At 39.2% G+C, this 13,209-nt stretch overlaps 1 pseudogene; it reads right to left on the reverse strand.

The window, feature by feature from the left end:
* Nucleotides 1-12,947, reverse strand: part of LOC128655956 (cytochrome P450 2K6-like) — a 466,864-nt pseudogene extending 453,917 nt beyond the window's left edge.
* Between the last annotated feature and the right edge of the window lie 262 nt (nucleotides 12,948-13,209).

Below are 13,209 nucleotides of genomic sequence, written 5' to 3' on the forward strand. Positions count from 1 at the left end.
CTCCATTTTTTTAGCTTTCAGCTTTAGAAATTTGCCTCTAATGACGCACTTATGCGCCTCCCAATTTGTGGTGAGAGAGGTGTCTGTGTGATTATTGAATGAGAAGTACTCTGTTAAGGTAGTGTCAAGTGAGGTTACTACAGTCGGATCTAATAGTAAGTGATCGTCCAGGCGCCAAATATAGTCAGTCAAGGGGGCTTCCGGCCATAAGATATCACATACTACCGGCGCATGATCTGTCCATGTGATCGTTCCTATGTGGCATGAGTGTACTATAGAGAGACTAAGTGAATGTGTAAACCAGTAGTCAATGCGAGAATATTTTTGAAAGACATTGGAAAGATTAGTGTAGTCTCTCCCTGCCGGGTGGAGTGTTCTCCATATGTCATGGAGATTTAAATTAGACAGTGTGGTTTTAATTGATTTCAGTATCAGTTTGGGGACACTGGATCCTGAGTTGGATGTGTCTAATGTTGGCTGTAATGGGGCATTAAAATCACCACCCAGGAACACTGCGCCCTTTGCGTGATCCAGGAGCAATCCTGATAGTTTTTTGAAAAAGCGATGTTGCTGCACGTTAGGAGCGTACACATTTAGGAGAGAGATAGGTCTGCCAAAGAGAAGGCCTACTAAAAGTAGGTACCTGCCCTCCGGGTCTTTATGTGTGGATAATGCTTGGAAATCTATTGAGTTATGCATCAGGATGCCCACTCCATTCTTTTTTTGGGGGCCCGATGCAAAAAAGGCAACTGGGTATTTCTGGGATGACAATTTGGGTTCCCTCCCCCTCTGAAAATGGGTCTCCTGTAAGAAGACCATGGAACTACGGAGTTTAGAGAATTCTCGCATTGCTATTGAGCGCTTTCCTGAGCTATTCAGTCCATGTGTGTTAATTGTCACCAATGTCAAAGTGTGGGCCTGTTTACGAGAGCGTGGAGTTTGCATTGTGGAATGAGAAAAGAAAAAAAGGGAAAAAACTTACAGGAAAGAGGAGTATAAGGTTAGATGGGTATAGGGTTAGACGAGTGATAGATAAGAGAAGGTGAAGAGGTATGTAGCCCCTAGACCAAGTGACCCAAGGCTGTTAATGTAGACTATAGATTGTTGGTCCAGACTACTTAACAGTTAAAAGTTTTAGAAAAATAGAATTGCTAATGAGAGATAAAGAATCTCCTAGCTGGAGTGCACTATGAGAAGTAAGTACACTAGTGAGGATGTGTCCTGGCAAAAATTGGAGGACCGCTATTCGTGAGTTTAGGAGTTATTTAGGGTATGTGGCTTAGAGCTAGTTTCTTGCAGTGGTTTGTAGCACATTGTGTAACTTAATAATGGTATGAAGCTGGTCATCAGACATGTGTGATGTATATGTGCTATGTGTTCAGGGAGCAAGGATGATGTGGTGTAGGTGTTTGCTAATGAATGTGTATATGTAAATAAGAACAAGTGATGTATGTGTTTCCTGGATTCCCGCTGCAAAATCTCAAGTAGAAAAGAATGTGTTAGTAATCAACGTTCTATGCCTAGCGTTATACATATCCTAGAACAGTACAAATACAGTTATACAATTCATACATCAATCAGTAAACTCTGGAAAACTATGTGTTCGAGTAAACTATAACTGTTCTCGAATTTGTCCCCTCCTTGAGGAGTATTCCCCGCAACCAGTTGACAAATTGCAATACAGTGCAGCATCATTCCCATGCTGCTGTCCCAGCGGCAAGCCCAACATGTTTGTGAACTACATTTAAAAGTAACTTAAATAACCACATGTGTATATCGTCTCTATTGCTAGTCTCTGACAACCGTGCAAACATATCAGGGTTCACATTGCCAATATACTTGCGCCTCCGAAGCAGGGCTGCAGCCTCCAGGAAGCAAACAGTGACAGTACTGAGGGAGTCAGTGTTTTCTAATTTATTTCAGTCCCCAGTTTCTTTGTGCAGGCTTGTGTAGATATGCCATCTTCTTCTTGTGTCTCTCCCTGAGACCCCTGTGCTGCCTTTCGGCTAATTGTGGGGGAGTTGGTGTTTCGATGGAGAGTTGTGTGCAGAATCGGACAAGGTCTTCCCTCATTTTATACATTACAGTCTTATTGTCTCGGGTGGCAACTATAGAAACAGGGAACCCCCATCTATAGGGTATTTTGTGTGCCTGTAAGACAGATGTGAGGAATGATAGGGACCTACGTTTTTGCAGAGTGATAGGAATAATATCACTGAATATTTGTATGTTAATACCAGCATGGCTGACTGGCTGTTTTGCTCTTGAGTTTCTCAGGATGTCTTTCTTGTCAGGGAAACGGAGTAATTTAACAATAATGTCCCTAGGGGGTGCCTTAGGTGGGGGCTTTGCCCTGAGTGCTCTGTGGGCTCTTTCAATTGGAATGTCTGGGGCCCCAGGATTCCCCCTAATAGTCCAGAAAAGATCTTGTAGATATCCCATAATTGCAGTGGGGGCTATAGATTCCAGTGTCCCCCTAATTCGCAAGTTATTGCAGCGACTACGGTTTTCTAAGTCCTCTATTTTCTCATGTAATGCATCAATAGAGTTCTCTTGTGCTATGACCTTGTTTGTGAGCTGTTTAAGTCCAGTTGAAACTGTGGAGCTTTGCTCCTCTATTGTTGTAATTCTGCCTTTAAGGGTAGAAATGTCTCTATGAAGGTCTTTGTACAGTGTGCAAACCTCATGCATATCTTCTTTAGAGGATAGTAGACTCAAATCAGCTTTAGGGACATAGCCTGTAGGTAGTGCTTCTATTATGGGTTCCTGAGCTAGTGCTATAGGTTGACTGTTCTCTAATGCATCAGGCTGTGAGGATATAGAATGTTCAATTGTTTTCAGATATTGCCCTATTGTTTTATTATTAATGCCCTTTTCCATTTGTTGGCCCTTCTTTTGAGGCATATCCACATAGAAAAAAGGAGATGCCCTTTCTTGATTATTAGATAGTATAAACCAGGGACCACCAGAATACTCGTCTAATGAAGGGACTTGCAGTTTGCTTATGCAGTCTTACTGTGAGTAATAAAAGATAATGTCTTGTGCTGAGCAGACGTATATCTTTGGAGCTCCTCATCAAATTCATGTTTTGCCTTGTTTAAAACCCACATTTTGTGGTTTATTACTTATCTACAAGGAATATTACTGACTAGCAGGTATGGAGGTGCTAGATCGTTGGGAACAGAGAACCCAGGCACTGATAACCCAGCACTTTATTGATCTAGAAGAGAGTTTCCAACGGCTATTTACATTAGCGACGCAGCGCAAGCCTAGTAACCGGACCTACCTACAGAGAGAGGCATCTGAGACACTCGGCCACCTAACTAACACATCATGCCCAGCTCTGTTTAAAACATCACTGATTCCCCCATGTGGAGACTGCGAGCGGCGGACTACTGGACATTCACCTACAGACAGAGCGAGGTGTGCAACGAAGTCAAAATGGCGCCTTAGCTCTTCAGCACTAAACTCAACTGGTAAGGCCCCACGCACGCAGCAGAGGAAGGATCGAGTGAGTACTAACCAGCCGCGGTATATGAAACCGCAGCCAGCTGTGTCTCAACCCACTGTAAAGAAAAGCAAGTCAGGAGGAAAGTGGCAATGGACTTCAGGCCCTGATTTGAAAAGGCCACTCCACAGGTACAGTCGCAACTTAGCCGGCACTACGTATTTCAACATGTCTCCTTTTGCTGGCAGCACCCTAGAGGGAATGAACATGAGATGGTCGCTACCCTCCTGCAAGGGGCCCTGGAACTGTTTACCCTACTGCAGGTACATTAACAGAGTCGGGGTAGGTTAAATATGGCACTTGCTTCACAGCACATTAACGTTGCAGTCACAGCCCAGCGACATTACTTGCGCCAAGAATAGAAGGGCTTATAACTCTTAGACGCCTGTTAGCAGTTATAATGGGCGTTCATTTACTTTATGTTTTATGTTCCACATGCCAACTATCTGATACTTCGTTCACACGCACTGCGATTTCAAACTGAGACATTTCTACCCACAGTGGCATCCTATAACACTGCAGCCCAATACCTAGAGAAAACTTCAGCTCCCGGATCTTACTCCACAGGGCTTGGACTTTGACCCTTAGTGTGGGGACTAGATCCTGCACCGATATTGATATGACTATTCTTTCACTTAAACTTGTCATATGCACTCTATACTCTAAAGAAGGATAATTACCCCTACTGTCTTAGCTCCTAATCAGTACTTACCTCATCTTGTTACCTGTCTCCTGCCTTAGGATATAGTTTGTGTAATACTTAGGGTTATCCATTGAAAATGTTATTAGCTAATACATGCTTGTTAAACATAATGTGACATTGGGTGCTAATATTTTCAGCACATTTATATCATTTGAAATTTTATTATTTGCACTATCTATACTAAAACAGGTAATAGCACAAATTTTAGCAGTAAACTAATGTCCCTAGTTAAATGCTGTGATAACTATTTGCACTATCAGATGGTTTATTCACTGTTTGTTTACTAAAATGTTTTGTACTCAATGCTTTTTGAAATTCCACAATATGTTTCTGGGACTATAATATTCTTGCTGTATGACACATTAGTGTTCTACCTGGCCATATGACTGGTTCCTTTAAGATTCATGATGAGGGCCTACTGCTAAAGTGATAATCTTAGAATCTGTAACCACCTGAATCTATACAGATGTTATGTAAGGCCTGTTTTTTAAGGGACATACAAACTTTAGTATCCTGCATCTGTGACTGGACTGTTTATGTTATTGAAATTATTTAGTCAGCTCCTGCACACTATTATTAATCCACAGTTCTCCCAATGTTTTACATGTTTAAGCACCTTTTTTGGTTATGCTGTCAGGGTTTTATGTTTATATCGCTGAACATTTAGGAAGAAGATAGCCTGGCAACTAATATTAACTCTTCCTGTTATCTCTAGCCTCATCGCCCATTAGAAACTAATAACCCGTGCTTGCTCTTAAGATACTATATGTTTTAGCTAGAATCATTTTAGATCTAATTTTATAGGGTCAGTACTATGGCAATTACACTGGAGCTAACTTGCACGCAAACAGATACAGCGTCTATTTATTGTTATACTCTCAATATATAGTCTAATAGATACTGTCGGGCCGTGATAACTGGGAAGTCATGGCTCGGCATGTCAGATAAATTAATCATTTTAGCTGAGATGTATATACAGTAGCTGACAGCTGTTTCACTTCCCAGGAATAAAAATCAAGCACATGCCACGTAGTGTCGGTTGATAATTCCTATACTGCATGCATGAACCGTTCTTACACCAGCTATTTGTTTTATCTACTCTCAATGACCTGCTACTTACTCCTCTAACTATAGATACCCTAGTCGTCTCATATATAGTCAATATGGCAAAGCAAGCTACCTTACCATTATGAACCAATTTTAACACTTCTTGTTTTCAGCTTGTCTTAAGATGTCAGTTCTAGTTGGTTGTACATCTGCAGATTTACACTCTAGTCAATGTTAAACTAGAATATATACTTAAATACTTACATTTGTACTGACTTACTACATATATGCTTAACTATTAATGTAAAGTGTCCTTATATGTAAAATATGATATTATTAACTTATGTGAAACGCAGATAACTATATTAGCTGAAGCTGCTGCTTAAGCCTAACACTTAATGCTCTGAGTCTCATACTTTAACCTCCCACAGTTTAACAGAGACCATGTGAAGGGTAATAATGCAGAGATATTTCAGTACTACCTAAGTACCTAGGAAATTGGGCATAGACCTATCAATACGAAGCTCAAAGAGTCTTTATTGAATAACAGATGGACAGGCTCATATACAGTCTGCCTATGGTTAGTCCCGAGACCCTTCTATTAAGTCATTTTTGAGCTCCCAGCATATATTTAAAATTTTGCATACATATATAAGGCCCCTCCCCCCCCCCCTTCTCCTATATTTGTAGCGGTGCTTACCCGCTGAATATCCCCCCCCCTCTGTATAACTCAGCCCAAAAGAGGCTGACGCATAAGCTTACTCTCCACAGCCCGTTTTCTCTAATTCTGATACTATATTGTTTCTCTCTATAGTTCTGTGGAGATCATTCACACATATTATAACATAAAATGAAGTTATATTCCACCTCGCCTAAACTTATTGTCTAACCTCAGAATACGCTTTGGATATGTAATTGTATTATTACAGGTATATCTTATTTATCTCTATCTATTAATGCCAATGTATAGACAATGGATTATTTACTCTGATGTATGTTTGGGCCCAGGGTGAGGCTTGTTTGTTAATCTATATGTTAAACTTCAATAAAAAAATTATTTAAAAAAAAAAAAAGATAATGTCTTGTGTTATCTTCCTGTTATCTTCCTGTTATCTTCCTGCGGTCTCCCTCTTACACCGCTGCTGTGTTTTCTTTATAGCTAAGCAAGTGTACCCTGCAGTGTCCCTGTCTGCTTATATGACCTCCTCCGTGCTGTGGTGTTTCGTAAATTAGGTGGTATACTGTATGGCCCCGTGTACCCGGTATGCTGGGTGGTTCGCGGGTAGCAGTATTGGCCAAATCATAGAGTGTGTGTTAGCACTTGCCTGTTGTACTGTCCAGTGCTTTACGTTTCCCCGTAGTGGGCTCAGTCCGTGTCGCACGCTGAGGAGTCTGTTTGTATGCGGAGGCCACGTGGTGTGCCGAGGTCTGTGTGGAGGCCCTTGTAGCCCGTTAGTTATCTGCAGTTGTGGGTTCCAAAATTATCCCTCTAGCTGGTCCAGCTGTTCAGACCACCATCGCTTTCAAATTGATGTGTTTTAGCCACTATTACATGTTAGATGCCATCCTCCAAAGATGCCAGGCCTAGGAGCTCTAACTCTATGCTGCCATTCAGCTCCGTGGCTAGGCTCTGCCCCCCGGTTAATAACTTTATTTAGTTGCAGCAACGTTGGGGAGCGGCGGAATAGGGGTTAATAACTTTAATATAGTGGCAGCGATATCGGGAGCGGCAGATTAGGGGTTAATAACTTTATTTAGGTGGCAGCGATATCGGGAGTGGCAGATTAGGGGTTAATAACTGTAGGTAGGTGTCGGCGATGTTGGGGCATCAGATTAAGGGTGTTTAGACGTAGCGTTTATGTTAGGGTGTTAGGTTTTAACATAACTTTTCTTTTCCCCATAGACTTCAATGAGGCTGCGTTATGGAGCTTTTCTTTCAGCGATCGCAGGTGTTAGACTTTTTTCAGATACCTTCTACCCATTATCTCTTGTTTTGTGTGTTGTATGGAGCTTAAAAATCCCATATCGCATGCACAAGCCGGGTTTTGAAAAACTTGTAATGGCTGCGCTATAGGGGATTAAATAACGCAACTTTTCTTGCGTTCGTTAATTTCCCTATGGTGCTCAAAGCTGGTAATCTAGCTGTTTTGACATTTGTCATAAAAAGCTACTACTCATTTGAAATTAAAACTAATTTCTTTAGCACAGTCTTTTTATTATGTTTTTATTGAGTTTGTTAATTTATTTTGGTTAGTGGTCCTTTAATTAGCAGTTTGCATGCTTAAAAGACATAACCTGCAAATTAAAGGGGTATAAGTTGCTTTTACAACTTGTTACATTTTCCCTGTTAATGAAAGAATTACAAATCAATTGAAATTGTTACTAATCCACGGCAAGAAATCAGAGGATAACAGTATGTTATCTGTATGCAATAGGTTTAGGGACCCATTGTGGCTGTGCTCTCAGTACATCCTCATTAAGGGACACTGAACCCAATTTTTTTCTTTCATGATTCAGATAGATAATGCAATTTTAAGCAACTTTCTAATTTACTTCTATTATGACTTTTTCTTTGTTCTCTTGCTATCTTTATTTGAAAAAGAAGGCATCTAAGCTTTTTTCTTGGTTCAGACTCTGGACAGCATTTTTTTATTGGTGGATGAATGCATCCACCAATCAGCAAGGACAACCCAGGTTGTTCACCAAAAATGGGCCGGCATCTAAACTTGCATTTTTGCATTTATTATAGAGATACCAAGAGAATAAAGAAATTTTTTTTTTTTTTTTTGAAAATATTTTTTTATTGAGGTAATAAACAATTACAGCAAAATAGAAAATACGTCTATATAAAATCAAACATAAAGAGTACATCTTAACAACTCCCTTGTAGGAAATAGGTGTGATCGAGAATCTAAGGAGGCGATATTGCAATGATGAATGTCATGGAAAGTGTCATCACTTCTGTGTATATGAGTACATAAGGGTTATAGCCTAATATGGTAACAAGGTCGACATGAAAGATATGACATCTAGAGATGGGTAGAGAAGTATGTGCACAAGTATGTAGTTATAAATGTGTACTGTAAAGGGTAATAGTGACTTGATGAATCTACATGTGAGGGAGAAGAATGACTAGGACGTATGAGTATGAAACCTCTTTTGTTACCTTTGAATAAAGAGGCATGGTGAATGGTCCCTATATTACTATAGTGAAATAGCAAGGTATGTATTCTAATGAGTTAAAGCAATATAGGGGTTGGTATATTGATTTTTATCAGGGGAAGGGATACTCAGCGGGCCAAAGCCGCTCTAAAGGGGGGATAATATGTGGGGGAGCGGAGGTGAGAAAGCTGCGAGTCTGGGATGGGTTCAGGGGTTCTAAATATACCCGCCTATTAAGCTTTTAGGGAAATTTCTTTAGAGAGGTTACTTATCAAAAGAAAAGAAAAATAAGATATATTAATGTACACTGTGGGTAACTTAGTGTAAATTTTTAGTCAGATGTGGGGCCAGTGATATGTGTGGAAGTAGGAGAGTGTAGGAAATATGTAGAGGGGTTATTAGTGGGATGATAATCTCCCTAGAGTTTTATTTCAACTAGCATTAGACCGTAATAGTGGGGTCTTAGGAATGCAGATGGGTCAAATTGTCTGTGAGTATGGAGATACTAGAAGCTAAGAGGGATATGAAGTTGGTAGTGTTGTATAGAGAATGATATAGAATAACAGTTATGATATGGATAACGAGGTAAAAGTATAGTATCCAAGTGATAGGATGACAGAGAACAACTCTTAACAAAAACAGCAAGTATACAGTCATCTACTTAGTGGTTGAAAAGGATATTATTTTGCTCTGAATAGATATAATAATAAATGTGACCATATTCGCATATGAAGGCAAATTAGATGCCAGAAAAATATTATAGAAAGCTCTGAAGCCATATGTTTAGTAGCAACATGCTGTTATAACCACCTAACACATAGCATAAAGGAGGACCTTGAGTATATCTTTCCGTTAGAGGTTTTAAGGATGTCAGTCTAAACATATACAGTGGATGCTAGGAGGCTCATAATGTATTGTCCACTATTTATATGCTAGTCATGATCATGGATAAGGATGCTGAGGTTTACAGACACTAGAGTTAACATGCATAGGGGAGCGTTAAGTATTCACAATGTAGTGCAAGTAAATGAGCAGAACCCACAGTAGGCGGACTTAAGTTTCAAAACTATCAGGAGCCTGAAGCAAACTGACAGTGAGGAAACACAAAAGGGATAAATACAGCAAGCAGAGAGAACGGTGAGGTCAACATGTTGCTCACATTAATGATCTTATGTTTATATGCTATGAGTATCGCTAAGAAGGGCCACTGGGAGATTAAGCACCATAACAGGTATAGGTAAAATAGTAGGTGGGCAATTTGCTAAGCATCAAGAGCAGAGGGATGCAGATCTCTTATATAGAGTAAAATTAACAGCCTGTAAACTGAAGGCCCTTTTCTATACCTTAGTAAGGAGATCTGATGTATGTTGAGCAACTTGGTAATGATTTAGCTATTATATCAGGCACATGGTCACATAGGACTAAATATATGTAAATGAGCATATTACAGAAATAGTTTATCCCATGCTACAAAATAAGGTAGTTAGTAGTATATAAGGGCTTGTCTGGTATCCTAGTCAATACAACAAACAGCGTTAGACTCAGTGGTCTATACAAGTATTAAAGTTCAAAAGAATAAACAATATAGAAAGAACAAATTACAATTTCAGAGACATGTAGTGAAAATAGTATGAACAGCACCCACCGACATCTAGATATCACAGATGCATGAGAATACTAGACTGCACTATGCACAGCTACTGGACTGTACTGATATGAAATATTTAAATCTCTCGCAAAGATTAAGCATTACTGAAATATGACAAACTAATGCTATACAAAACATTCTCTATTAAAACATTGTGGACAATCTCCCATATTGCGGCATATCATAAAGGACTGTTGCTATGTTACATGAGGTTATGTATGCCCCCTAAAAAGCATATCCCAGTAAAGATGATCTAAATCTCTTAAAGTGCAATCAACTCTCCAAGTGATATCTATATGACATTAGAGGGGTAAGTTAGTGAGGGCAATGTGTAAACCACCACAGTAAAAACAATTTTAGTAGTATGGAAGTCCTCTAAAACATTCTGCATCATACTAAGAGCACGGTGAGAGCACAACATATTGAATAGTATATCAAACATTTAGTTTCAGGAGTCTTTTGTGAAAATGTAGCAAAATAAGGGCAAATCAGATTTTTGAGTAAATTAACTAGAAGAGGAGCATGACTTAGAATCCATATAAATTAGGATCTATCTGAGGTGGTGCAATCTACCTTATTTGCAGTTTTAATATGCATGGTGGACACTAGTTAGTGATTAAACAAAATCAAACAAGATATAATATTCAAACAGCAGAAAAGTGTGTTTTACAGATAAGCACCCTGTACTGAAACAAACAAAAAAAAAAAAATAATGTGTGGTTATATATAAACTGAAAGAAACACTTGTGTAGTTGCTATAGCATCTAGGGATACTACATCTCATACACTAACGGTACATTTATATTAGATATAGGGGTGCCTAATGAGTAACAAGGATCTAGAAAGAAGGGAAAAAATAAAGTCCAAACTGTAGCAAACAGTAGATGGAGTGGATACTGATAAGATGGTCTCAATAGGGGTTAAAAGAGACTACTTCGTCTGAACAAGCACCAGTCTCATAATGTTACTGACCGACCCAGTTACAATAGAGTAAAGCGCTTCTCCGTGGTACACTAGAGGAGTTCCAGATTAACCCACACCGCATTTGACAGAATGACTTTGTGGCTCCGTTGCGAGCCTTCTATAGGGGACCCATACCGCATGGTCTGCTGGGCAAGGGAAGCTCTCTGCATACATGGAAAATAGCGGGGGCCCTGGCAGGAGAAATTGAGCCCTCTCCAAATGGTAAGAGACGCCGGACAGTAGTATCTGTCTCACCGCAACAGATTTGTAGTGGAGGGCGTTGGGAGCCGTTTGTGTATTCATGTGCTCCTCCCTGTCGCCTGCTTCAGTCACTATTTCCCGGGCCTGAGGTAGGGCCACATCCTCCGGGGCCCTGGCAGATAAAATGCTCATGTGATCGGCAGGCGACAGGAGCTCTGGTAGATGCGTAAAGACTTTACCCCCTGGTAGCAAGGGAGCCGGCCTCGGCCTGGTCTCCAATCTCCACACAGCTGGGCTCTCTGCAGCATCGGAGGTCTCGTTAAGCAGCCTTATGTCAGCACTCTCAAATCTCTTCTTGTGCGGTTCAGATATGAGGTCTAGCAGTGACTTTATATCCTTAGTTAGGCTCCGGCAATGTCGCTCTAGAAGCTGCTGAGTTTTGTGTTCCCAAGCTTTTAACGCCTCCATGTTGAGTAGTAGATGGCAATTGGTGATTCCACGTGGCGGGTTTAGATGAGGTGTTATGGAGAAAGGATATAGTTAGAGCAAACTACACCTTATTTGTAGTCTGGGATAGTCGGTGGTTATATTCTAATGAGCAGTAGAGTAGTTTCAGATTTTCAAATAAGAATTATATCTAAATATAATAGTTGAAAGTCTGGAGCTGCACTGAAACACGTCTAACTGCTTTAGCAGCTGGCTCCGCCCCCCAGAATAAAGAAAATTTGATAATAGGAGTAAATTAGAAAGTTGCTTAAAATGTCATGCTCTATCTGAATCATAAAAGAAAAAAAAATTGGGGTGAGTGTCCCTTTAACCCATTGTAATCTCACTGTGTTCATGCCGCCTTAGGTATAAAATCTCAAATGTAATTAAATTACTTTTCTTTTGAGAACATATTATTCAGGGCAAATAACTTAAAGAGGCAGTCTACTCCAGATGTTTTATTAAAAGGTTAGATAATCCCTTTATTAGCAATTTTGATGATAAAAGTAATTTGGAAAGTAGTTTATAATTGAATGCCCTATCTGAATCATGAAAGTTTAATTTTGACTAGACTGTCCCTTTAACTGAAAGCAGTGTGTCGCTAGACTAAAAAAATTAAATACATTTTTGAAAAAAAAAAAAATTCAATGGTAGGTGTGATTGTAAATAAATCTAAAAAATAGGCTTTATTCAAGTTCTGATAAATAGAACTCAACTGTAATACAACAGAGTTGCTAAGAATTGTATAGTATGGTTCTTCCAGGTTGTCTAAGTACAACATCCCTCAATCTGAGTGGAGGCAAATTAATTGATTACTTTAATTATAACACCTATTAACGAGAAGCACTGCTCTACACAATGAAGCCTGTGAATATGTTGGTAAATGGAAGATTGCATTATATTTGAAAGCCTCAATATCTATGGACCACTTTTCACTTATTATGGAGCAGTATTTAAGATCAAACAAAAGTATTAATACTGAATAGCACATATTCAAACTCATATTTTTAATCTGTAAAAAAAAAAATACCTCCATAAAAGTTTCATAGGGTTCATTCTTGGCTAAGAGATGCAGATTTCCAATTAATGGTAAAGGTTTTGGTCCAGGAGGGAAATTTTTGTAATTTGTAGTCGTATTCCATCCATACAGAAGACATATTAAACATAAGCACAGAATAATTGAAAGGACTATAGTGACTGGATCGGTGAAAACCATATCTATATTCAGCAAAACCTGCAAAAAATTAACATGGTTAAGTTTTATGTGACATTATAAACATGGTAATATTCATTCAATGTAAAAAAAAAAACACTTTTTTTCTCATTCAAAGATTAAAAGATTGACAGAACTACCCTCTCAACTTTAACATGCTAGATGTTCATCCTACCATATAATCTTGAGATTAAGATCACAATCTTTTTTTCTCATTCAAAGATAAAAATATTGACAGAACTACCCCCTCAACTTTAACATGCTAGATGTTCATCCTA

The sequence above is a fragment of the Bombina bombina genome, chromosome 4 (genome assembly GCF_027579735.1).
Source record: "Bombina bombina isolate aBomBom1 chromosome 4, aBomBom1.pri, whole genome shotgun sequence".
NCBI classification, from domain to species: domain Eukaryota; kingdom Metazoa; phylum Chordata; class Amphibia; order Anura; family Bombinatoridae; genus Bombina; species Bombina bombina.